This window comes from Ambystoma mexicanum, chromosome 5q (assembly GCF_040938575.1).
Source record: "Ambystoma mexicanum isolate Mex_15411 chromosome 5q, UKY_AmexF1_1, whole genome shotgun sequence".
NCBI lineage: Eukaryota > Metazoa > Chordata > Amphibia > Caudata > Ambystomatidae > Ambystoma > Ambystoma mexicanum.
In genome coordinates this window covers 1,039,651,510-1,039,675,033 of record NC_090933.1, presented here as the reverse complement: position 1 = coordinate 1,039,675,033, position 23,524 = coordinate 1,039,651,510, and positions in this window count along the sequence as shown.

Genomic DNA, 23,524 nt, shown 5'->3' with positions numbered 1-23,524 from the left:
TCCTTCGTTAGCAGTTGGCAGGTCCTCGCCTATCCTCTTAAATCATTCCAATGAATACATTTGATACCTGCTAATGGTGGGATGTCATTCGGTACAGGAGAGAAGAATGCAAATGTGAAATGATTGTGTCCGAGAATAAACCAACCACTATGGTGGTGGCAGTGGATACACCATGCATCCATGAAATGTTGATCGCTTCCCTAGCCATGTCTCTCCTCCAAACTTGGATTCACAAACCTAGTCCTTAGCCTACATCCCAGCAAAACTGACATTGTGAAAATCTCTTGTTTGGTTAACCCATTATCTATGACTTCACTCTAATCTATCTTTGAATGCGTGAAACACACTCATGTGCAGTCATTTGGGCACAGTATATGTGGAGCCATTGCCACCAAGGATGACTGTGATGGGATTGTGTTTGTTTGTGGGTTAGTTTGTCCCACGTTGTGTGAGGATTGCTGCACCAGCAGACCAGAGCTGTAAGGAATACAATTCAAAATGAAAGAAAGCAATGAAAAAAGTGAAGATGAGCTTTGAGAATAGATACATGTAATGGGGAGAGTTACTGGATCTACTGGGGTACAAGTGCCTGGACGACCTGTTTCTGATGCCCACGATACAGAAGGACTGGAGTTTAGAAATTGAGGTTCCTGCAGCTATTGCCGTACTTGTTACTGGGGTTCAGTACAAGACACATGAAAAACGGGATGGAGGAAATTTGCAGCTGGCAGTGGCAATGATGCTAGAAAAAGCAAGGCAGGCTTTCAGGACAAGAATAGCCAAATGAAATGAATAAGTGAAAAGGATTTAGAAATATGGCAAAGCATAAGAAGAAACTCACAAAGGACTTATGGCTAAACGGTGTAATGATGATGCCAAGGACTGAAATATAATTAACTGTATATAAGCTGACTAAACCCATGTGATTAGAGAAGCCACTATTATGACTGGGATCCCAGCAGGGTATTAAGAAATGTTTAACTCCCAGACTGGATTTGCAGAAATATGTTGAGGGACTTAAGGCATAATAAATAATTAGACAGACACAGTGTGCTATTTATGAATGTTCATGTCCTGAACATGTGCTGAGCGGTTGCTTGTTGTTAAGTACTGAGATCTACATATTTGGCAGATGAAAAATATCTGCTCCATATAAAGCAAGAGAACCAGCCTGAGACCGGAGCACAAGGACACATGACGTCATTGATACTTTGTCATGGAATGTATTACTGATATCGACACGGGTCGGTTAGTGCCAAAGGGAATTCATTCATTCATTGTTCTGTGTAATTGTTCTTTTGCAGTGGCCGGTAACGGAAAATGTTAGTGAAAAATTGTAAACCATTGGTTCCAAATATCCTGGCACTGGTGCAACGTTTACAGTCAATAACATACTTTGAGTGATCTGATCCAATGTGTCTTCCTTTGTATCCCTTAATGTGCCAGCCAGTAGCCAAAATAAACAATCATTGACTCAGCCAATGGTTTTGCCTGAGGCATTTGCCCAGTTACTTACAACATATGCCCGCTATTGCCAACATATACCCTTGGAGCCCAGCATGTGTCAGCTATTCCAATGATTTGCTCTTATAATCCCATCACGTGTCAGGATTTATTATCATAGCTATATCAAAGCTATATCAGCCATTGCCAACAGAAGGCCAGAAACTCCCATCATTTCCAGGTTGTGTTTTAAATACCCCGAGATAATTACACATTAGAATTGCAATTGTAATTGTCTCGGGAAGATAGCTCAAGGGCAACGTGCTCACCTCGGAAGCAATACCACACGGAGTAACACTGGTTCGATCCCTGGGTCCGCGCTTAGAAACCTCTGGGTATTAAGCGCGTTATAAATAACCATTTACAATTATAATTCAAGGACTCTAGGTGGGACCTAGGTATTGAATGAACAATACATTCTTGAGTTATTTCCTGTACTGTAAAAGGGAAGGCATGGTCCAGACTGCTTTAAGCACACAGTGTTTGGTAATGGAAACCCGCCAGTGCAGCGAGTGTGGACATCGGGCTTAGACAGTCCTTTTCTCCAGTGAGATATAACTGTGTGATATTTGGAATCCATTTTGTCAGTCGTCATCGTGGTTTGGTGCCTCTCTATTCCAGTGAAGGACCTTTCAATACCCAGGCGTACAGAGACGCCCCCTGAAAATTACAAGCTTCCCATTGGTGGGACACGAGGCATTTTTCTATTAAGAAGACGCCCGCCAGAGTGATACCATTTAAGGCACTGGTTTTCTCCATTGGTGGTGCCAGAAAACAACCCCCTCAACACGGTGTTGAAGAAATTTATGAATTTTACAATAGAGTCCCCTCAAGAATGTTCTCCCCATTTTGGGCTTGGTGAACAGAAACATGTCGGGATCAATATTTTATTGACACATTGAGAATGTTGTACGTTGTGATGTGATCTCATTTGTGTCCTGTTTATATACTTATTTGTTTTTGTCATACTGTTTTAAATTCAGTTTCTTGTTATAGTTTCCACTGTGTTATGTCAGGGTTGTCATTTGTTTTAAATACTTGAATTGAACTTGAATAAATATATTTGATGTAAAGGTGTTTGTAATTGATGCACACAGTCCATTTTTTCAGGACTTAGTGTGCCGGGTGATCTAGCAGAGTTGCTATTTCTGGGTGATGAGGTATGAGTGTAGACAGTAATTGTCCTACTCCTTATTTTTCTATAATGGCCCAGACTACTACCATAATGGGTAATCAAGTAGGCAGGGGCTTAATAAGAAAAGGCCTGTTCATTCATTTTTCCTTGTTTGTCAATTTAATCTCAGGTCTTGGTATGACCTGGCTCCTGGAGGAGTAAATCCTTTCTGCCTCTTCCCTTTCCTCCATTTCCTCCCTACACGCTTTCCCCTTCCATCACCCAAACTAACAATGCTCTTTCCCTCTCTTTTCAACTCAATCTAATCCTGCCCTTTCCTTTGCATTCTATGCATTTGGTACATTCTGGGAATGTAGTGATGTTTCTACCATTATATATACTAAAGACTTCATATCTCACATGGCACAGAAAAACATAGACTTGATGAGCATTTCCTAATTGAAATGGGGCAAGTTGGCATGATTGGCAGTGATATGCAGTCCATCATCAGCAGCAAAAAGTAGTGGCACCTACATACACACACACACCCCAAATAAAGCAAAGGCAAAAAGCATCGCTTCTTCAAAGAAATGACATACAGAATGGAACAGTGTAAGCAGAAATCTTTTAAGTATCGCAAAGTCATGCATGAGCAGTATATCACCCAGTCTTATCGGTACAACGTCCTTTCATCGCGGGATGTTTTTTCGCTGGGTTTTTTACCGCAATTTATTTGCAGAAAAAAAAATTCATCTAATTTTTGGGGCTGGACGGGGGAGGGGGTTAGAAAAATATATAAATTGGGTGTGGTTGTTTGGGAATATATAAAAAATTAAATGGCATGGTAGGTTTGGGGGTACCCCCCAAAAATAAAAAATAAATACATTTGATGAGTATTTCTATAAAAAAATCAGCTGTAAAAAAACGCGTGAAAAAACATCCCGCTATGAAATGACATGGAACCGTCTTATCATATTGCTTTATTGCTTTATTGCTTTTCCTTTTTTTTTAAACAGGACTAGAACTCTCAGAATACAATGAAATACCAGGACTGGGTGAGGCATGGGGAACCCGGAGAGCTCTTCAAAAGTTTCTCGTACATAGAGAACCAGTACAGAGCAAGGGGAGCAGCAATGCATGCATCCTTCATTTACAGAACTAGAACCTGCAAGGTCAACATCTCCCATGTTAGACGGTTGCAGGCCATTCAGGTCTGTTTATTCGTTCCTGTCATTTGTAGTCTTGCATTTATTTGAGAAAGGAAAGACTACACATTCCAGAATGCAACGGTTTGTATTCATCCATCGTGTTTGAGGAAGGTTCGTCTTGCGCCTCGCACATGCAGTGATGCAGTATTTTGTGGTTAAAGCCTCCTGAACAGATTTATGATTCGGAGCTTTATGTTTCCGATGAACATTTGTATGCCTATGCTAAGACCTCATTGATTAGAGCCTGCCAAGTTTGGCTGCCAACATTGAAGCTAGCGTTTCTTTGCAATTAGACATTGGAGACACTAAGCAGAAGTGGGCACTATGCAGAAAAAAGGTTGTGAGATGCGGCAGACATTGTACTAGTTGCTGTTTTTAAATGTGCCTCCACAATTGGGTTGTGTAATGAGATATATTTATTTGGTGCTTTTATACAGAGAAATATCCCTTATCTAATCCCCCACCACAGCCATCCCACCCCCTTAACTGCGGCAAGAAACAGGCTGTTTTAAACATAATATGTTGCTTTATTTAAAAAAAAGAAATCAAGGAAATGCAGGTGGTATCCATTCTTTCAAAACTGGGGAAGTCACCTACAATTATAAAAATACCTTTGACTACAAGAACAATAAATGCATTGCAGCCTGCCTACTTGTATCACACTAAGATTTTGATTTAACGTAAAGCATCCAGTCTAGTTTGGATCTTTGTAGAAACGTCCATGCAGAGAAAAACAAACATGAATGACTCTGCTAGACAGTGATTCAGATACTTTACTATGATGACACGCAAGCTGAAATAGATGTATGGACAAACATTTAATAACCGTGTGAAGCATTTCTCAGAATAAAGTTTAAAACAAAACAATGTACTTAGTTTTCTCTGAAACCAGGGCACTGGCGTATGTGTTTGCCTTTACATTTGATTTGCCAATGCTCAGGCTGAATTAAATCTAAAACGTTGGAGCATATCGTTGAGAAACTATGGTACTTGGCTTGGGCAAAGATGCTCTTTTATGCCATGTTGTATGATATTGGATGGGTTGCAAAAAACGTAAAGGCTTGTTTTTCTCAGGATTTCTGTAGCTTTTGGAATTGTGCGATGTTTCACGCATCCAAGCCCTGCTACATCATTGTGCATTACTGGCAGCGCAAACATCATAATGGCCACCGGAAAGCATGCTGCTCACCAGAAATCATCCAAAAATGCACAGTAAAAAATCTGAAGAATAGGCTGCCACCCACCTTTGCCTATATTAGTGAGCACAGGAGGTCACTGCCTAAAACCACCATTGGGCTACACACACAGTAGCCTGAAACCATTTGGGAATAGCAATACTGATTGCTAAAAGCAACCCAGAGCTGTGGGGAATTCATTTTTTTTATGTCAAAAATTGCTAAAATTAGGGCTCACCAAAACCACTAAAAAGAGCCCACCTCCGTGTTGGGGGGTCAACATCATTCTCCCACAAGAATCTACATGAATCTGAGGTCCACAGAAGTGCATCTATATTTGAACAAAGTATATTTTGAGGATTGCTTACTGGTAAGGCAGTTGTCAAAAATGGGTGCAATACCGGTGCTTAACATTGACCGGCGCTAGCGATCTAAATTCTGACAGGAGACCTGTATTTCTGAAGCTAAACTGTACCCGGAGTTAGCTGAGACTTTAAAGGCTGGCTGTCCCCGGGAAGTCTTCACACCAAGTCTTCTCAGCAAGAAGGTAGGAAATCACATGGTTCTGATAATCAGATGGAGGGTGGCACCCTGGACTGATGCCCTGCTAGCAGGAAAAACAGGACAAAGGATTCCTTCAGTTGAATAGGGTATGCTGATTTTGGGTGTGAACTGTCAACACTGCTCTGGGGGAAGGCAAGACATCTGATCTATGAGTCAGAGCCAAACTTCTGGAGGCGGGGACAAACCAATGGGTGCACTGAATTGAGAGCAAATGTATGTTTTATTAAATTGCTTATAAAATACTGTATCAAGCTGACAGAAATGTACACATTAGGGAATCTTAATATGAAAAATGTACCCACAATTTGAGACTAAGCTGGACGCTGTGGGATGTTCTGAGGCCAAACCCCATAATTATTAATATTGTCACTGCTGTGTTCCAGTAATATGCGCAGAGAGGGTGTGTACCTCCGTGTAAGATTTGTTGCAAAACCAATATGGCAAAACCCACTAAAAGCGCAACATGTTGTCATTTCTGAACCCAAGCTCGTAGAAACATGTGACTTGAACCAAACTGTGCCTTACGCAATCTGTCATGCAATTTAGGTAATATTAAAAGTGGGGTATATTGTAAATATGTGTTTTATGAAATAGAAGATATGCTGGACGGACACAAAGGGGAGTGTCCTTTCCTTGAGCCATAAAGATGACACTGGATGACTCATTCTGACTCACTCTTCCGTTCTCCAGTCAGGTCACAGTAAATCCTTTAACCTATCAAATCCTCAGTGGGTTGGGCATAGAAAGTCAGCCATCCCACCCAGTTTCAAAAGACATAAAAAGAGCCTCCGAGACCCAGATAGGATGTTCAATTTCCACTCTTCAATCAATTTCTGCGCAGCACTTTGCCGGATGACTTCAAACCCAGATAGATCCAGAGACCAGACTCTAGAGCCCAGCTCCAGAACCTTAAGCAGGGGCCTAACCCAAAAGCTGAACTCTTCTCACCAGGCCTCAGAATCCAACAGCCTAACTAAACTATTCAACAGCCGGGCGACCTGTTTTGCTTCTGGCTAGAACTCTGTGCCAGAACCAGACCCAGAAAGCAGAGCTGTATCCAGAACCCCGTGCCAGAACCGAGATCCAGAGAGAGCAGTGCCGTATCCAGACCCAGACCAGACCGCTGTGCAGTGGCGATAGCAGACCAGAGGCTGTGCTGAACGCAGAATCCACTAGGAGTGAGTAACTAGAACTGTCCAGAACCCATCTCTCAGGTATGGACTGTGTGGTAACACCAGGTTCCCCGACCCCCTCCTCACCTGAACTGGTATGAGCTGTAGAGGATTCTTCCGATTTGCCTGAGGAGAGTCCTTTCCTTCTTTGTCGCCAAGTTTCGCTGGTCTCCTTCGGGTAAATCCTTCCCTTCTGCTTGTGGTTGCATGTATGGGCTCCACCGGAAGCCACTTTGCCAGAAATGCGGGTAAATCTGGCAGCGGGGACCCCAGGGAGCCCACCCCAGACCAGGGAAAAAGCTTGTCGAAAAAACCCTGGCAAGTTGTGACGGCGTATACCAGCTGAAGACTTCAATTCCCAGGATGCACTGTGATGCGGATGCGTGTATTCGGAGAAGGATTCCGGGAAGAGTGCTGCGCAGGAGATCGACGAAATGGAACAGTAACAGTACAGCAAAGATTGCCAGGCGGAGAATCCAACAGAGGGAGTGGTCAGGCGAAGGTAAGCATAGCACAAGGCTAAGTAAACAGGGAAGCACGGAAGAGGTAGAAAGTACGAGACACAGGGAACAACGTACTGGAAAGAAGTCAGAAGGAGGAGAGGGCAGGGAAGCCGGGAAAGGAGAAGGAAGGGATCCCGTCTGAAAACGGGAAGGAAGAAAAACAAACGCACCGGAGCGTTAGGAAAAACTTTCCCATAGCACTGGAAAGTTGCAACGCATGCGCGTTAGCTTCTTCCGGGTAATTATAGGCTGGAAGACTAGAATGCGCCTGATGTTTACAGGGTCGGCTGCTCATGACAGTATGACCCCTCTTCAGTGCTCTCCCTCCCGGTTTTCCGGGATGGAGATAATGAAACTTCCGAATCAATTTAGGAGCAGAAATGTTCCTAAGTGGTTCCCATGTGCATTCGGTCTTCGGATACCCTTTCCAAAAGACCAGGTACTGCAGAACTCCCTTCTTGTATCTGGAATCGAGAATGCCGGATACTTCATATTCCTTTGTAGAATCCGGAGTCTTCTACGGTGGTCTTTGTATCTTTCTAGAATGGGGATCTTCACGGTAGGCTTTAAGAAGCGACGTATGGAAGACTGGATGAACCCTCTTGAGACTTGATGGGAGATCCAGCTTGAATGCTACTGGATTGATCTTAGCTGTTATCCGGAAGGGACCCAGATATCTGGGTGCAAACTTTCCTGGACGAACCCATCTGGGTAAGTATTTAGTAGACAACCATACGCGGTCTCCTATTTCCCACTGAGGGTTCGAGCTCCTTTTGGGATCCGCCCATCTCTTGCAGTCTTGTCGAGCCTTCTTGAGATTAGTGAATGTATCCCGATGCAATCTTTGTATCGTGTCCAGTAATTGATCCACTGAAGGTGTATTGGTAGGAGGCAAACCAGACAGTGGTATATGCTTGGGTTCGTATCCGGAGGTGCATTTAAAGGGACTCATTCCAATGGATGTATGGATGGCATTGTTATATGAGAATTCAGCCAGCGGCAAAAGATGGAGCCAGTTATCTTGTTCCTGGTTACAAAAACACCTAACATACTGTTCTAAGGTGGCGTTTAGACGTTCTGTTTGTCCGTTGCTTTCTGGATGGAATCCTGAAGAAAGTGCTCTCGTTATTCCTAACATGTTGCACAGAACGGTCCAGAACTTGGATGTAAATTGTGTCCCTCTGTCGGAGACAATAATGTTGGGGAGCCCATGCAGCCTCACTATGTCCTTCAAGAAAACTTCTGCGGTAACACTGGCAGTAGGGAGTCCTTTAAGTGGAGAAAAGTGAGCCAGTTTACTAAAGGAGTCCACTGTGACCATTATGGCGGTGTATCCACATGAGTCTGGTAAATCTACAATGAAATCCGTAGAAATGTGTTGCCATGGACCACCTGGAGGTGCTTCTTGTTGAAGAAGACCCAAAGGTTTATGGCAGGAGTATTTACTCTGAGCGCACACTGGACAAGTCGCTACATATTCTTTTACATCTTTGGTCAGAGAAGACCACCAAAAATGACGGGATGTAAGTTCTATCGTGGCTCTCTGACCCTTATGTCCTGCTGACGGAATATCATGGCACCAAGAAACCGCCTGTATTTGTAGGTCTCGGGTAGGTAAAAACAGGGCATCGTTTTTGAAGAGAAAACCACCTTTCTCGTTAAGACATGTTTCCGTGCTGGGGTTTCTTTGTTGTCCTGCCTGTACCTTCTGTAGAAAAGAGTTGATTGCGTTGATGAAGTCTTTCCTGCTAGTATGAGTTCCTGTTCGTGTGGCTCTTCTGCTTCTTCGCAAAAGCTGCGTGAAAGGGCATCTGCTAGAGTATTCTCTTTCCCTGGAAGATAGGTGATAGAAAAATCAAACTGTGAAAAGTAGTAGGCCCATCTGGCATGTCTTGAATTACGACACTCCATTTGTTGTAAGACCTTAAGGTTTCGATGATCGGTGCGAACTAGGAAGGGAACCACAGAACCTTGGAGAAGATGTCTCCATTCTTTGCAGGCCTGGCGAATAGCTAGAAGCTCCTTTTCTAGGACTGAATAGTTCCTTTCACTTGGACTTAACGTTCGTGAGTAATAGGAGACAGGGTGTTCCAAATCATCTTCTTCCTTCTGTAGAAGAGCAGCCCCAATCGCACCTTGGGAGGCATCGGTCTCCACGATAAACGGTCTAGTCTGGTCCGGTTGTCTCAAAATAGGAGCACTTACAAATGCCTCTTTCAATACTTGGAAGGCTTGTTCGGTGCTTGTGTCCCAAATAAATTTGACTCCTTTCTTTAGCAAATTCGTTATGGGTAGAATAATCATTGAGAAGTTCGGTATGAATTTTCTATAGAAGTTTGCAAGTCCTAGGAATCTTTGAACTTCCTTCACGTTGGAGGGTACAGACCACTGGGTGATTGCTTTAGTCTTAGCTGGGTCCATCTGTACATTGTCAGCGGATAAAACAAAACCCAAATAAGGTACCGTGGTTGCTTCAAAGATGCACTTTTCGGGCTTAGCTAATAGACTGTGTCTTCTTAATCTGTGTAGAACCTCTGTAACCAACGTGCGATGTTCGTCCAGGTTTGTAGATATCGTCTAGGTAGACTACTACTGAAGAGAATAGCATATCTGCAAAAACATTGTCCATAAAATGCTGGAATTGAGCAGGTGCATTGACTAAGCCAAATGGCATAACCCTATATTCATAATGACCTAGTGGTGTCCAGAAAGCAGTCTTTCACTCGTCCCCTTCACAGAGACGTAAGAGGTGGTAAGCCCCTCTCAGGTCTAGTTTCGTGAATACTCGAGCTCCCTGAACCGCTTCTAAGATGTCCTTTATTAGGGGCATAGGGTATCTGTCCCGCACCGTAAGACTGTTCAGGCCTCTGTAGTCTATAAAGGGTCTTAACTCAGTCGTCCCTTTTTTGGACACAAAAAAAAGTGAAGCTCCAGCTGATGACGACGACTCCCTGATGAGACCATTCTTTAGATTGGTTGCAAGATACTCCTTTAGGGCTTCTTTCTCGGGTAAGGACAAAGGAAACATTCTTCCGAAGGGAACGACTGCGTCTGGAATCAGGTCGATCTTGCAATCTTCCTTGCAATGAGGAGGTAGTAGGCGGGGTTGTGTGTCAGTGAACACATCTACAAACTCTTGGTAGGGTGCTGGGATCCTGTGGATACTATTAGAAGGATGTAGTGCTGCTTGTACGCACCTTGAACTTTCTGCAGTAAGACAATGTTGTTCACAATACTGGGATCTGAAGACCACTGTGTTAAGACTCCAATCGATATACGGGTTGTGTTTCCTCAACCAGGGTATGCCTAGTATCACTGGAAAATGTGCCGCCCTGATCAAATCGAAAGTTAGATATTCTTGATGGGAAGCCATTGTGATCTTAAGATCCTGAGTTTCATGACTGATGGGACCGGAGGTTAGCGGGCTACCATCTACCCCTTCTACAGTTATAGGTCGTATCTTGGGGCGTCTAGGAATCTGTTGGTCCAGAGCCCATTTATCGTCCACGAAGTTGCCGGCAGCTCCGCAATCAACCATGGCTAGACATGTCACCGGTTCATGTTCGACCCACTCGATCTGGACCTTGATAACCAGTAAACAGTTATTGTCCAAAACCGGAGGCTGTGCTGGGCGACAGGGATTTACGTTATTCACCCCTTCCCTTTCCCTGTTTAAGGTTGGGGTCTTTCGTTTCCCTGTCTTCTGAGAGGGATTTCCATACAGTCCCGTAGCAGATGGCCATTTGAACCACAATACATGCATAACCCAAGGTCCTTCCGTCTCTTGCGTTCACTGGTGGAAAGCGGTCCTCTTGTGGTGGATCCAATTTGCATCAGCTCTTCCATGGATCCTCTTTCAGGTATTGAGGAGGGGTTTGGGCCTGGAACGAAGGTTCTTGGTCTTGTTCTTTCTGCTTTCCTTTCGGCCATGCGAAACTCTATTTGTAGAGCTAGTGAAATCAACTCTTGAAAGGTATTCGGTCTGGCTACTCTCGCCAGTTCATCCTTGATATCCTCACGGAGTCCTTTTCTGAAGATAGTTTGTTGGGCCGTCTCTGGCCATCCAGCTTCAGCAGCTATCCTTTGAAAACCCGTGACATATGTCTGGACATCAAAAGAACCTTGGCGGATGTCCAACAGGTTTTCATATGCTGAATACCCTACTTCGGGTCTTTCAAATCTGTCCCGAAATCTTTGGACAAAACTGGAATAATCAGTGAGAATCGGATCTGCACTTGTCACCAGAGGAGTGGCCCATGCAAGGGCATTTCCTGTCAAATTGGAAACCAGGAATCCCACCCTTGTTTTATCTAAGTCATAGGTTCTAGGCCGAAAGGTAAACTGAATAGTACAAGCGTCCAAGAATTCTTTAATCTTTTTGGGATTTCCGTCATATTTCCCACAAGGTAATGGAATGGGATGCAATTCGCCACGATTGTTATCTTGTTGTGGGACATGCTGCCCTGCTTGTTGGATTTGTTGGACTTTTTGTCTGAGTGCGGAATTATCCGCTCTCAGGGACTGTACTTCTGTGGTCAGAGCCTGAATGGCATTTACCATTTCCTGAAACTGTTCAAGGGAGGCCATTTTTCGGCGTTGCAATCTCTCAGGTATGGACTGTGTGGTAACACCAGGTTCCCCGACCCCCTCCTCACCTGAACTGGTATGAGCTGTAGAGGATTCGTCCGATTTGCCTGAGGAGAGTCCTTTCCTTCTTTGTCGCCAAGTTTCGCTGGTCTCCTTCTGGTAAATCCTTCCCTTCTGTTTGTGGTTGCAGGTATGGGCTCCACCGGAAGCCACTTTGCCAGAAATGCGGGTAAATCTGGCAGCGGGGACCCCAGGGAACCCACCCCAGACCAGGGAAAAAGCTTGTCGAAAAAACCCTGGCAAGTTGTGACGGCGTATACCAGCTGAAGACTTCAATTCCCAGGATGCACTGTGATGCGGATGCGTGTATTCGGAGAAGGATTCCGGGAAGAGTGCTGTGCAGGAGATCGACAAAATGGAACAGCAACAGTACAGCAAAGATTGCCAGGCGGAGAATCCAACAGAGGGAGTGGTCAGGCGAAGGTAAGCATAGCACAAGGCTAAGTAAACAGGGAAGCACGGAAGAGGTAGAAAGTAGGAGACACAGGGAACAACGTACTGGAAAGAAGTCAGAAGGAGGAGAGGGCAGGGAAGCCGGGAAAGGAGAAGGAAGGGATCCCGTCTGAAAACGGGAAGGAAGAAAAACAAACGCACCGGAGCGTTAGGAAAAACTTTCCCGTAGCACTGGAAAGTTGCAACGCATGCGCGTTAGCTTCTTCCGGGTAATTATAGGCTGGAAGACTAGAATGCGCCTGATGTTTACAAAGGCGGTGTCCGTCTACCATTTCCACCTTCTCCATACCCACCAGGGTCGGCTGCTCATGACACCATCTCTTAGTTTAAAGTAATCTTATTCAAACCATTTCAACCTGTTCAGAACTGCATAGAAATCGTGTGTCGATTCTGTGATTTCAAAGCTGCAAAAGTGTCATCTGTCATTCTGAAATCTTTACTTCATTTCTGAAAGTCTACCTCCACAAAAACATCCGTATCTTTTGAACCGTATGCCCTAGAAGCGAGATTTAACTGTCACTTTAAAGCCAAATACGCACACTGGGAAAAAGTGCCGCGAATTGCAAGTTGGCTCAATTTCACCACTTGTAAAAATAGCTGCTTCTTGCTTTCCACTGCTGAAATTCATTTTCACTCTGATAATCATTCATGAATCATTGCTAGTGTTGACCTGAACTAATTCAAAGTAGCTGTCCATAGGGAATTAAAATCATGTTTAGCATATTTTTCACTTCATTGCAATCACATTTAAAAGTATTTGGCCTGTGTTTTAAAATCATCCCTGTTTCTCTAAGCTTGCTGGGGGGGGGAAAGGAACTGAACTGCTTTTGATTGTATTCCTGAAAACCTGTGTGCCCTCATTTCCATCTCTTCATATTGCAAAGGGGGGGAGTGAGTTGCCACAAGGGAAAAAGTGATCATATTATCTCTTGTTGAATCCATATCGAGTTTTATTTCTGTGCCTGCATTCTTTCCATCTTGCATTTCCTTGAACCGTAAAAGTATTCTCCGCTACTTTATCCTATTGTAATATTACCCAATACTGATCACTGTTCATATTCATAAGTGTGCTATCAGATATTAATTTATTCATAAAAGTGTCATATATATATATTGTTTAATTTTTCCAATAAACCTTTTAATTTGCAAAACAAACCTACTTCTTGGCTCAGTGAGGTCAGGGGGATTCAAAAAGAGGGGCGTTATATAAGGGTTTATCATCCAGATTTAAGAACTTGACTTAAAAATAAATGAATAAGGGCTTCCATTGGGCATCCCAGACTAGGCATTGACTTAGTTGGAGTGCTTGATTGAAGTCACTTACAGAATGCTGGGACAGCAGAGCTGAACTCTCACTATTTTCAAGAGATCAGGTTTACCCTCACAACACTCCAGTTTGTCATTAAATAACAGATTTCAATTCTATATTGACTATGGAAGACACCCCTCAAAGAAGTGTTATTCCTAGATTTTAATATCAGATGTCGAAAGCTTACAGAGATCCTATATTGCAGGACAGAGCATTTTTGTCATCATGTTAGCCAGGGTTTATGTTTTAATTATATATCTCATAACATCTACACTGTGTACTATATTTTCTCTTTCAGTGGTATAAAACACTTTTAAATGTTATCTCGGATTGAAGTAATTCTTGGAAAAATATCTAAATAATCAAAGACTTTTTTATGTCTTTAGTACTAGGGCACACAATAGAAGGGAACACCGACTGGCCTCAGGCTGCTCCACCAGGATGTTTCTAGCTTCAATCAGTGCAACTGCTCCAAAATCCCTCAGAGGTAACCTGGTCCTGTTTCGGTAAAGGCCTCTGCATTGACTCCAGTCTGCATAACACATCTTTAAAGAGATTTCCCAATCTGCAAACTACAGTTGGTATCCAATGTGCTTTTCTACTCTTGGGCGGGTCCTAAAAATTAACCCTTTTAACTATGTCTTTGCTTAACTTCACAGCAATCTCCACCAATGCAGCATTATATGACCCAGTGTTTTGTAATGGAAAGTGCCTTTACTAGGTGCCCTACACTTTCTCACTCCCACCAGGACTCTCCTTATTTCTTGTGTTGGCCATTGCATTTTTTTGTGTCATAAAGGGATGGGTCAGGTATGAACTAGCGCTATCCTTTATCACAAAACAAATATTAAACTCAAATGCTCATTGTTTTAATAATTTTCTACATGGACATGTGATACTGGAGAAAATAACATTTAAACGTGTAGGAATATTCTAAATCTGGAAATATCATTTATGTTTCTGCCACGTCATGCATGATGAATGTCATGTAAATATATGTTAATGTTATGAAAATGACAACAAGGCTGAAACACGTGTATGGGGTTGCTGTTGGTACTCTTGTTCAGAGAGGAATTGCCATAGCATTTCGGTGCTAGACTGCCCATGTGGGCGGGACAAAGACTGATATGCAAATGGATATTTCCCATCTGTGAAAGGTACAGTGAGCAAAAAGCGTGTGCTGCAAACTCTCATCTCAGAACAGGTTATCATGTCATGGTCTTTCTGGAGAGGAGCGCCTGCTACCTTTTTTGAAGTTATGAAAATGATGCATGTCATATATGTCAATATATGATTCTATATCCATATGATTTATGTTTTTCTGCCAAATGCAGTTCTGTATTTGTTTTTATAATTGGACAAAGAGTTTTGAAATTTTAACCAATAACATATTTCGAACTGTCACATAGAAAACATATTTAAAGTTAACTTTGTGCTGTACAATTTAGCTGAATTGCATTTGTGTGTGGCTTGACACTTTATCAACAAATGATGGGCCTCATTGCGAGTTGGGTGGTATTGCAGCAGTAAATCCACTGGAATACTACCCCACTGAATTACTGTTACCACCACTTGGTCTGGTGGAATGACCGCTGGATTACTAGTTGCAGTGGCAGTGCAAATCCTCATTTTTATGAGTCCATAGGACACTTTGGGGCTTTTTTGGTGGAATAACCACAGCGGTAATTTTGCAATTGTAGTTGTACAGATGTTAATGTTAATGTTAAAGGTTACCTGTACCGTGCACTATCACCACTGCAGTGGTCCCCTGGCGCTCTTTCTGAGTTTTTGGCAGAGAATTGGATGATTTACCTCCAGCATAATGTGGAGGTAAATCTTCTACTTCAGGGTCATACTCGTAATATGGCAGCCGGAAATATTAGCAGTAATTCCATTACTGCCAATTTTGTCTTGCTCTTCCTTATTTGTGGGCCTCATCACGAGTTGGGTGGTATTCGATGGTAAATTTGCCACAATACCACCCAAAGCAAATACCACTTTAGCCACTTTGTCCGGCGGTATTACCACTGGATTACAAGTGGCAGTGGGGATGTAAGCCCCCATTTTTTGGGGTCATTTTTGGCAGTAATTCCTGCTGCAGTATTAATTCAGCCCAAAATGGGCAGTGGCTCAGCAGATATATCTCCAGCTCATGGCTAGGGGTTAATCCTGCGATTTTCCACCCAATCCGTAGTTGGGTGGTGCAGTAATTCTATTAATGCTGCATTTTTACTGCATTGCCCAAATAGTGATGAGGCCCATATATCCTTTGAGAAAGACACCGGGCCTCATTATGACTCCGGCAGTAACCGTGCTGGTAAAAATGGCACGGCTGCCACCGGAGTCATTTTTTTTCTGGCACCTGGCATTACGGCCCTGGTGGTCCCGGTAATTGCCCATTGCCAGGCGGCGAAAAATATTTCTCCCCATTCCCATTTGAGTCCCATTGTACTCAATGGGAATGGGAAGGACAGATGCACCGGCACCATTCATGACTGGTACCGGTGCTTCCGTCAAGGTCTGCGAGAGGGTGATGTTCCGCCCGCCAGGTCAGACCTGGCGGGCGGAAAGGCACCCACTTGCAGACCTCGTAGTTTGCTGGTCCGGTAACAACGGTGCCGGTAGTTTACTGTTGTTACCGGACCGGCAACCTTGTAATGAGGCCCAACATGTTAAACACGATGGTTTTTAAGAGGCATGTTAATGGAACAGCTGCACCTTCTTGATGGGGCCAAATGGATTTGAATGTTAATAAATTAATGCATTCTGAAGACATCTGTCTATTGACTGCACTTAATCTGCTAGCCAAATATCATTATTTATGAAACTAATGCTCCTTCACTGTAGCTTAAAGAAAAACAAGACTATAAGGAACCTGACAATGTATCTGGAGGACAGCTTATACATCTGCACCCGTGCACTGTTTCTTTACCTATAAATAAATGATTTAACAATCTTCGATCATTTTTGGGATTTAATTCCACAAAGTGTTGATATACTGTGTGTTTTGTATTGGTGCAAAACTTCTACAAGCGGAGGCACATGCTTTATGTTTCTCCTGTACGTGGGCTTTCTCAAGGCACACTAGTTTACAATTTGGTTGTGAATTGATTTCTATTAATTACCCATCAATAAATTAACAAATGTCTCTTGTATGCACATTTCAATTATGTACATTGTAACATTAGGACATCATAATTATTTACACATAGTTTTCAGATATCCAAACCTCATATTCTTGTTCCTTCACAAAAGGCCAGTATTTGAAGGTGTTACCAAATCCTTAATTACTTCTTAGCGTATGCTTGATTAACATACATGTTATTTGTACACATTATAACAATGATTAGCACTTTTGTTTATACATGTTCCCACTATTATCATGCTATAATGTTGTTCTTTCTTCACAACAAGGCAATGTGCCACAGTGTTTCAACCTCAATATTCTTTTGACAGTATAAAGCTGCCCACAATTTTTATGGTATTATTCATTAATGTTATGTTATTACATAACAATTCAGAGTTTGAGTGTTTCATTGTCTCCAATACATGCCAAATGAATAAGTTATAGGGCCCCATTAAAATTTTGGCAGTAGCCTTGCCTGTAAAACCGGCAGGCTGCGGCCAAACTTGCAATATTTTCTGGCGCCTGCGAAAGGGCAATTACTGGGGCATTCCAGCCCCACCGGACGCAGTAATTGCCCATTCGCGGGTGCCAGAAAAAAGATGCTCTGCATTCCCAGTTCATAACGATGCCGGTGCATCCGACATGCAGTGCTCGCGGGTAACATTCTGCCCGCCAGGCCCGACCTGGCGGGCAGAAAGGCTCCCGCGAGCACAACTTGTAGTTTGCCTGTCCGGAACTACGGTACCGGCAAGCTTACCAGTACCATAGTTCCCGGACCCGCAAACTTACAATGAGGCCCGTAGTCTCGTAATATCTGATCAGTCATATGGTACTCCTTCCCTGTTCATGTTATATATTTTTATTGTGCTAGTTCTTCAGTTACTCTGGTATCCTGTTTCAGTTTTCATCCTCTTTATGTACCCATTTTGTTATTATGCCCATTGCCTTAAAGACTTGTTCATATTCTCTTGCGTGCGTTATCCATTAATTTGTTTCATTCCTGCTTGATGTTTTAGGAAGCTGATTCTTGAAATTAATTTGACTTAGATTGTTTGTATTTTTTTTATGAACTGCGTTGTATTAGATACACACGGGAGGGCTATTCATTTTTTATGCATTGATCAAAGTGATGTGTAATGAAATCTGGACACTGTTGTTTTTTAAAAAAAGTTGACATTGCATAAAAACAGATATTTTGAGTTCAAACTAAGTTGAGAATTCGCCTATGGATGGTGTGAGTTTCTGTAACATTTAAAAAGGGGGAAATGTACAATTTAAGCTAAACTCTTTCTAGGAATATTGGTCGATTACAATATGTTAAGAAACGAAAAAAGCCAATAATTCTGCTGTTGTTTTAATGAATGTTCTGATAGTCGGTTCCAGTTGATCTCTTTCCTTTATAGTGGTATCAAATTAACAATAGATTTTAAAGTAAGTTTGGATCTTTAATGGTACAACTTTATTTCCATAACATAGGAGCATCTGTATGCAAGTGGAACTGTATTTTATCTTACATTGGGGGTCATTACGACCCAGGCGGTAAGTACGCCAACTTTACCACCATGGTGTAAACTGTAAACTACGTTTACACCATGGTGGATGGCGGATTTACCGCCCCATTCCAAGGTGAGTGGGGCGGTAAATCCCCATTTCCCATTTTACCCTTCCCCATTCCCATTTTTGCCCCATAGGGCATAATGGGAGTGGGGAAGGCGCTAATTACGCCACCGTAAATTACGGTGGCGTAATTAGCACCAAGCCGGTTTAGCGCCATGGATTTTAACGGCTGCTAAAAGCAGCCGTTAAAATCGGAATCAGGCGTTAAGGGTTAACGACGGCGTTAACCCTTAACGCCTGAGTTGTAATGAGGCCCATTGTTCAGTGAATTTACCTGCAGTCTCATATCAAGGATTGTTAATTATTCTCATTGGATGCCTCTTCCACGGTTATCTGCTATGGATATTAAAGTAGAATAGAAAACACGTTGTTTTGATCTTTTTAAGAGTATTATTTTAGTTCACACCGGTACATTACATATACATTCATATCAAAGTTACACATCTTGCGTGGCGTTATTACATCTTCCAGGTCCAGTATACAGTGTTACAACATAGTTGTGTCTTCATCCTCGTCAACACTATTTGCAAGTTATTGTTTGTATCTGTCCCAAATATTTCTGGGTCACGTTGCAGCGTACATTAATTCAATGTACATTTGCTCATCGTCGTTTGGCCAAAGCATATTTTTGTCCCAGTTGTTTTTGGAAGGCGGGTGACTGTTTTTCCACCTCGTGAGAATAGCCCTTTTAGCTAGCATTAGACCTAAGTTTAGTAGCTTCCACCACGTGGGATTCATACTCCCCGTGGTCCCCAGTAGGCACACAGTTGGGGATCTTTCAATGGGTTGTTCTGCCATCTTATCTAATACATCACATATATCTGCCCAGTACTCACTTAAGTGTGTGCACAACCAAAACATGTGTAGGGTGTCAGCTTGTTCACTCCCACATCTGGGGCAGTTGCTGTCCATTGTTGGATATATGTGTTTCAATATAGCTGGGGTGTGGTGTATCCTCTATATAATTTTATAATGTATCAGCTTGTAACATGCATTGCATGACATGTGTTTTGTCAGACCGCAAACTTGTACCCACTGCTTATCAGTGATTGGGTGCTCCAGGTCCGACTCCCACAACTCCTTGGCTCTATGAGGTAATGGGGTACGGGTTGTCATTATGAGCTTGAACAGTGTTGAAGCAGATATTTTAACCATCCCTGCCGTGAACATATAACCCATTCCTAGCTGTATTTCTGGTTCTGCTAGGAATGCTTTCCACACCTTTGTATTTGTATTTATTTATTTGTATTTATTTAGATTTATATAGCGCTTTAAGCCATAGCGCTTTACATGAGGATCAAGCAATTACAATAAGCAATATATAACATTGAATCAAACCAGAAAACAGTACAGGGAACAATTTACATTATTGGCAAGGTTAAGTGCATATGGAGGGGGACTGAAATGAGAGAGGAGGGTTAGAAGGTGAAGGAGGAGGAGGATTCAATGGAAAAAGAGGAAGCTTAAAGATGCTAGGGAGGTGAATGGAAGAGGTAGGATTTTAGAGAGTTGCAAATGAGGTGTAGGAGGTAGTAGAGCGGACTGAGAGGGGAAGGCAGTTCCAATGGAAAGGAGCAAGAAGTCGGAAGGAGCGGACGCGGGAAGGGGCACAGGTTGGAGGAGGAGAAAGAAGGAAGAGATCTGCAGAATGGAGAGAACTAAAAGGGGTGTAGAAAGTGAGAAGGGAGGATAGATAGGGAGGGGCAAGACAATAGAGGGCTTTGAAAACTAGACAGAGGAAGTTCAATTCAAGCTGGGAGTGAAAAGGGAGCCATCCTAGTGAGACAAGGGAAGAGGAAATGGAGTCATGAGGTGAGAGAAGGCAGAGGGAGCGGATAGCGGAGTGGTAGATAGATTTGAGTGGCGAGAGGTGTGAGGAGGGAAGTCCAAAGTAGAGAGTGGAGCAGTAGAAGAGTCTGGAGAAGATGAGGGAGGAGACTAGGAGTTTAGTAGCATGGAAGGTTAGGAGCGGACACATTTTCCGGCTATTGTACAGGTGGAAGCGGCAAGATCTGGCAGTGAGAGAAAGGTGGCGAGAAAGATAGAGGTGGGGGTCGATGTGGAGACCAAGGTTGCGGGCATGAGGGGAGAAGGGAAGTTGGGAGGGAGGAAAGGGAATGAGGGTCAGAGGAAAGGGAGGAGGAAGAGTGTTTGCAGGGAAGAAGAGGAGCTCAGTTTTATCTGAGTTGAGAGAAAGGAAGACCTCATGTGCAGATATTACATTTTCTATTTTGGCATCTCCCCCACTTTCTCTTTGATTGTTTCCCATGTTATGAATTCCTTATCGGGAAAAAGGTCTCCAAATTGATTGACACCCTTGGTGCCCCAGTATAGAGCGAATTTGGGGTCCAATGTGGGCGTTGTGTAGTGGGCTCCCCATATTGGCATATTCGGATGATACAATGTTTCCGTTCCCTGTGTAGCAGCAATCTTGGCCCAGGCCGTGCACGTTCCTTTGGCACTGTTGTCAATATGTTATAACAGCGTCTTATATTTGTCGCAGTGGATCTGCCTGTTATGAAGCCCGCTTGGTCTTCATGGACCATATACGTCATTAGTGGTGTTAAACGCGCAGCTAGGATCTTGGCGTCAGTGTTTATCAATGAAAGTGGCCTGTACGAACCGCATTCTTCAGGGGCCTTCCCTGTCTTAAGCAGTAGGATGGTAATAGCTTCCCTGGTGGAGTCAGGCAGCTCTCTTTTTTCTTGGGCTACCAGCCAGACAGCATGCAGTTTGGGGGAGAGGATCCCGGTGAATTCTTTGTAAAATTCCGCTCCAAGCCTGGTGCTTTGCCGTTGGGAAGAGCTTTAATGGCGTCTGTGATCTCGGTCATATTGATCGGGCCTTCCAGGGCGTTCCTGGCATAGGGAGATAGGAGTTTGTTGGTATATTGGCTAGGTACTGATCTATATTGAGTTCCGTGGCTGTGCTCTGGGGGGAGTACAAAAGCCTGTAAAAGTCATAGAATGTGTCCTCAATCTCTTCCTGTTCTGTAGTCACTATCCCAGCTGGCCGTTTTATACAAGGTATACATGTGGGCCCACGCTTGCCCCTCACCATTCTGGCCAAGAGCTTGCCGGGACTCTCCCGCTCCCCATATCGCCTCGTGGCTGTGGGCCAAACAAAGTAGTGGATTTCTATATTCCTCTACTTGGTTTCTAATGTCTAATCCCAATTGAGGGGATGGGTGTTTAGCATATTGCTCCTGCATTCTGGCAATGTTCCCTTCGTGCCTCTGAAGCTCTCTGCGGATATCTTTCTAATACTCCAAATTCAGATGACATTGCAGAACCACCTATACACCATAATACTGCCTGACTTGTTACGGTACCCTTGTTGTGTTTGAAGTACTCGTCAATTTGTTGGGTTAGTGCTGTTTTGTAAACCCGATCTGCCAGCGCTGCGGGTTTGAATCTCCACAGGGGTCTGTGTAGTTTCATCTCCGGGACCTGTAACGTTATTTGAATAGGGAAGTGATCGGACCACATTTTAGGATTTATCTGTGCTTCGGTCACCCAGCCCAGGGCTTTATGGGATAGTAGCCAGACATCTATTCTGGAGTGCATATCGTGCACTGAGGAATAAAACGTGTATGCTCTCTTCGTGCCATTCAGGGACCACCAGGCATACCACAGGCCCAGGTCAGCCATTTGGGTGAGTATCACACAGGCAGCATTGGTGAGTGCCCTAGGCTGATCCGATGTGCGGTCTATGTGCGTATCAAGAATAGTGTTAATGTCGCCTCCGCAGATTAGATGGGCTGTGGGGCATTTAGCCAGTTTCCCTAATAGTGTTGAGTAAAAACCAGGGTTGTCCATATTGAGGCCATGTATATTCATGAGTAGGACCTCCTCCTCTCTGAGTTTACCATGTACCAGGACATAGCGGCCACCTTGATCGCTTTCTGTGTTGTGACATGTGAAGGGGATGGATCTATGTATCAAAGTCAAGAATCCCAAGCCTTGATCGAATATGACATCTAGTGGCGTTGAGGTCCCCAGCTGGGAGCCAACCCTTCTACCTGGTGGCCTAACAAATGAGTTACCTGTAGAAAAACTATTCTGGGTCCTAATGTAGGCCATGATTTTCCTTCTCTTTATTGGAGATCCCAGCCCACGAACATTCCAACTCAATAATGTAATGTTGCCCTTGTCCCCCCTGGCCATAGGCGTGTATTCTATTCAGGAAGTGTGCAATATGTTTGTGTCTTGGTGTGATTCCATACTTTGCATTTATCAGTACCTGTCCTTTTTTTACTTTAACTTCCCTTATAACGACGCCCCCGACCCCACCCTCATAGTTCCCCAAACTTCAACTATGTTGCCCCTTTCACCACCCTCCCGTTTCATAACTTGCAGTATGCGTCTGCAACAGGGGTACCTGCTGCGACGGCCTGCGCCTGTTGATTTCAACCTCTTCCCACTTTGTCTCGTAGCTCTCTGTTACTCGCACACATATTGTACAGTTAGTAATACCCACATCTTGCATATATCTGACATCATATCGGTAAACAAATTAGTTCAGGGTAGTGCTTTCTCGTTGTCTGTTGTCGTCTTCCGTCACCGCAGTGCAGTGCTTCACGGTGGATTTTGTCACAGTGTTCCATTCGGTGAACTGTCAGTGCCATTTATCGATTGCTTTGGGGGTACAGAGATGTTGGCCTCCACAAAGCTTGTTGCCTCCTCAGGGAATGTGAAGAAGTATGTCTTCTTGTTGTGTTGCAAGCACAACCTGGCAGGGTAAAGCATCGCATAGGGGATGTGGCGGTCACATAATAGTTTTTTGACACCTGTAAACGAGCACCTTTCTTGCTGCACCGCTAGTGAATAGTCTGGGAATATACAGATGGTATTGGCCTCCCACCTTAGTTCTTGCTTGTCTCTTGACGCTTTCAATACCAGGTTCCTGTCCCTGTAGTTCATCATCCGTGCTAATGGGTCTAGGGTAGGCTCCAGGTTTATGTCACGGTGCCAATGTTCTGTGTGCTCTTTCTACAACGAACATGGGTGACCAGCCAAGGTCTCCTAGCTGGTCTCTCAGGAGTTTTTCCACTGCAAGCTCCATGGGGCCTTTAAGAGCTTCCTCTGGGTCGCCAATTATAGAAATGTTGTTGCGGTGTGACCTGGCTTCTA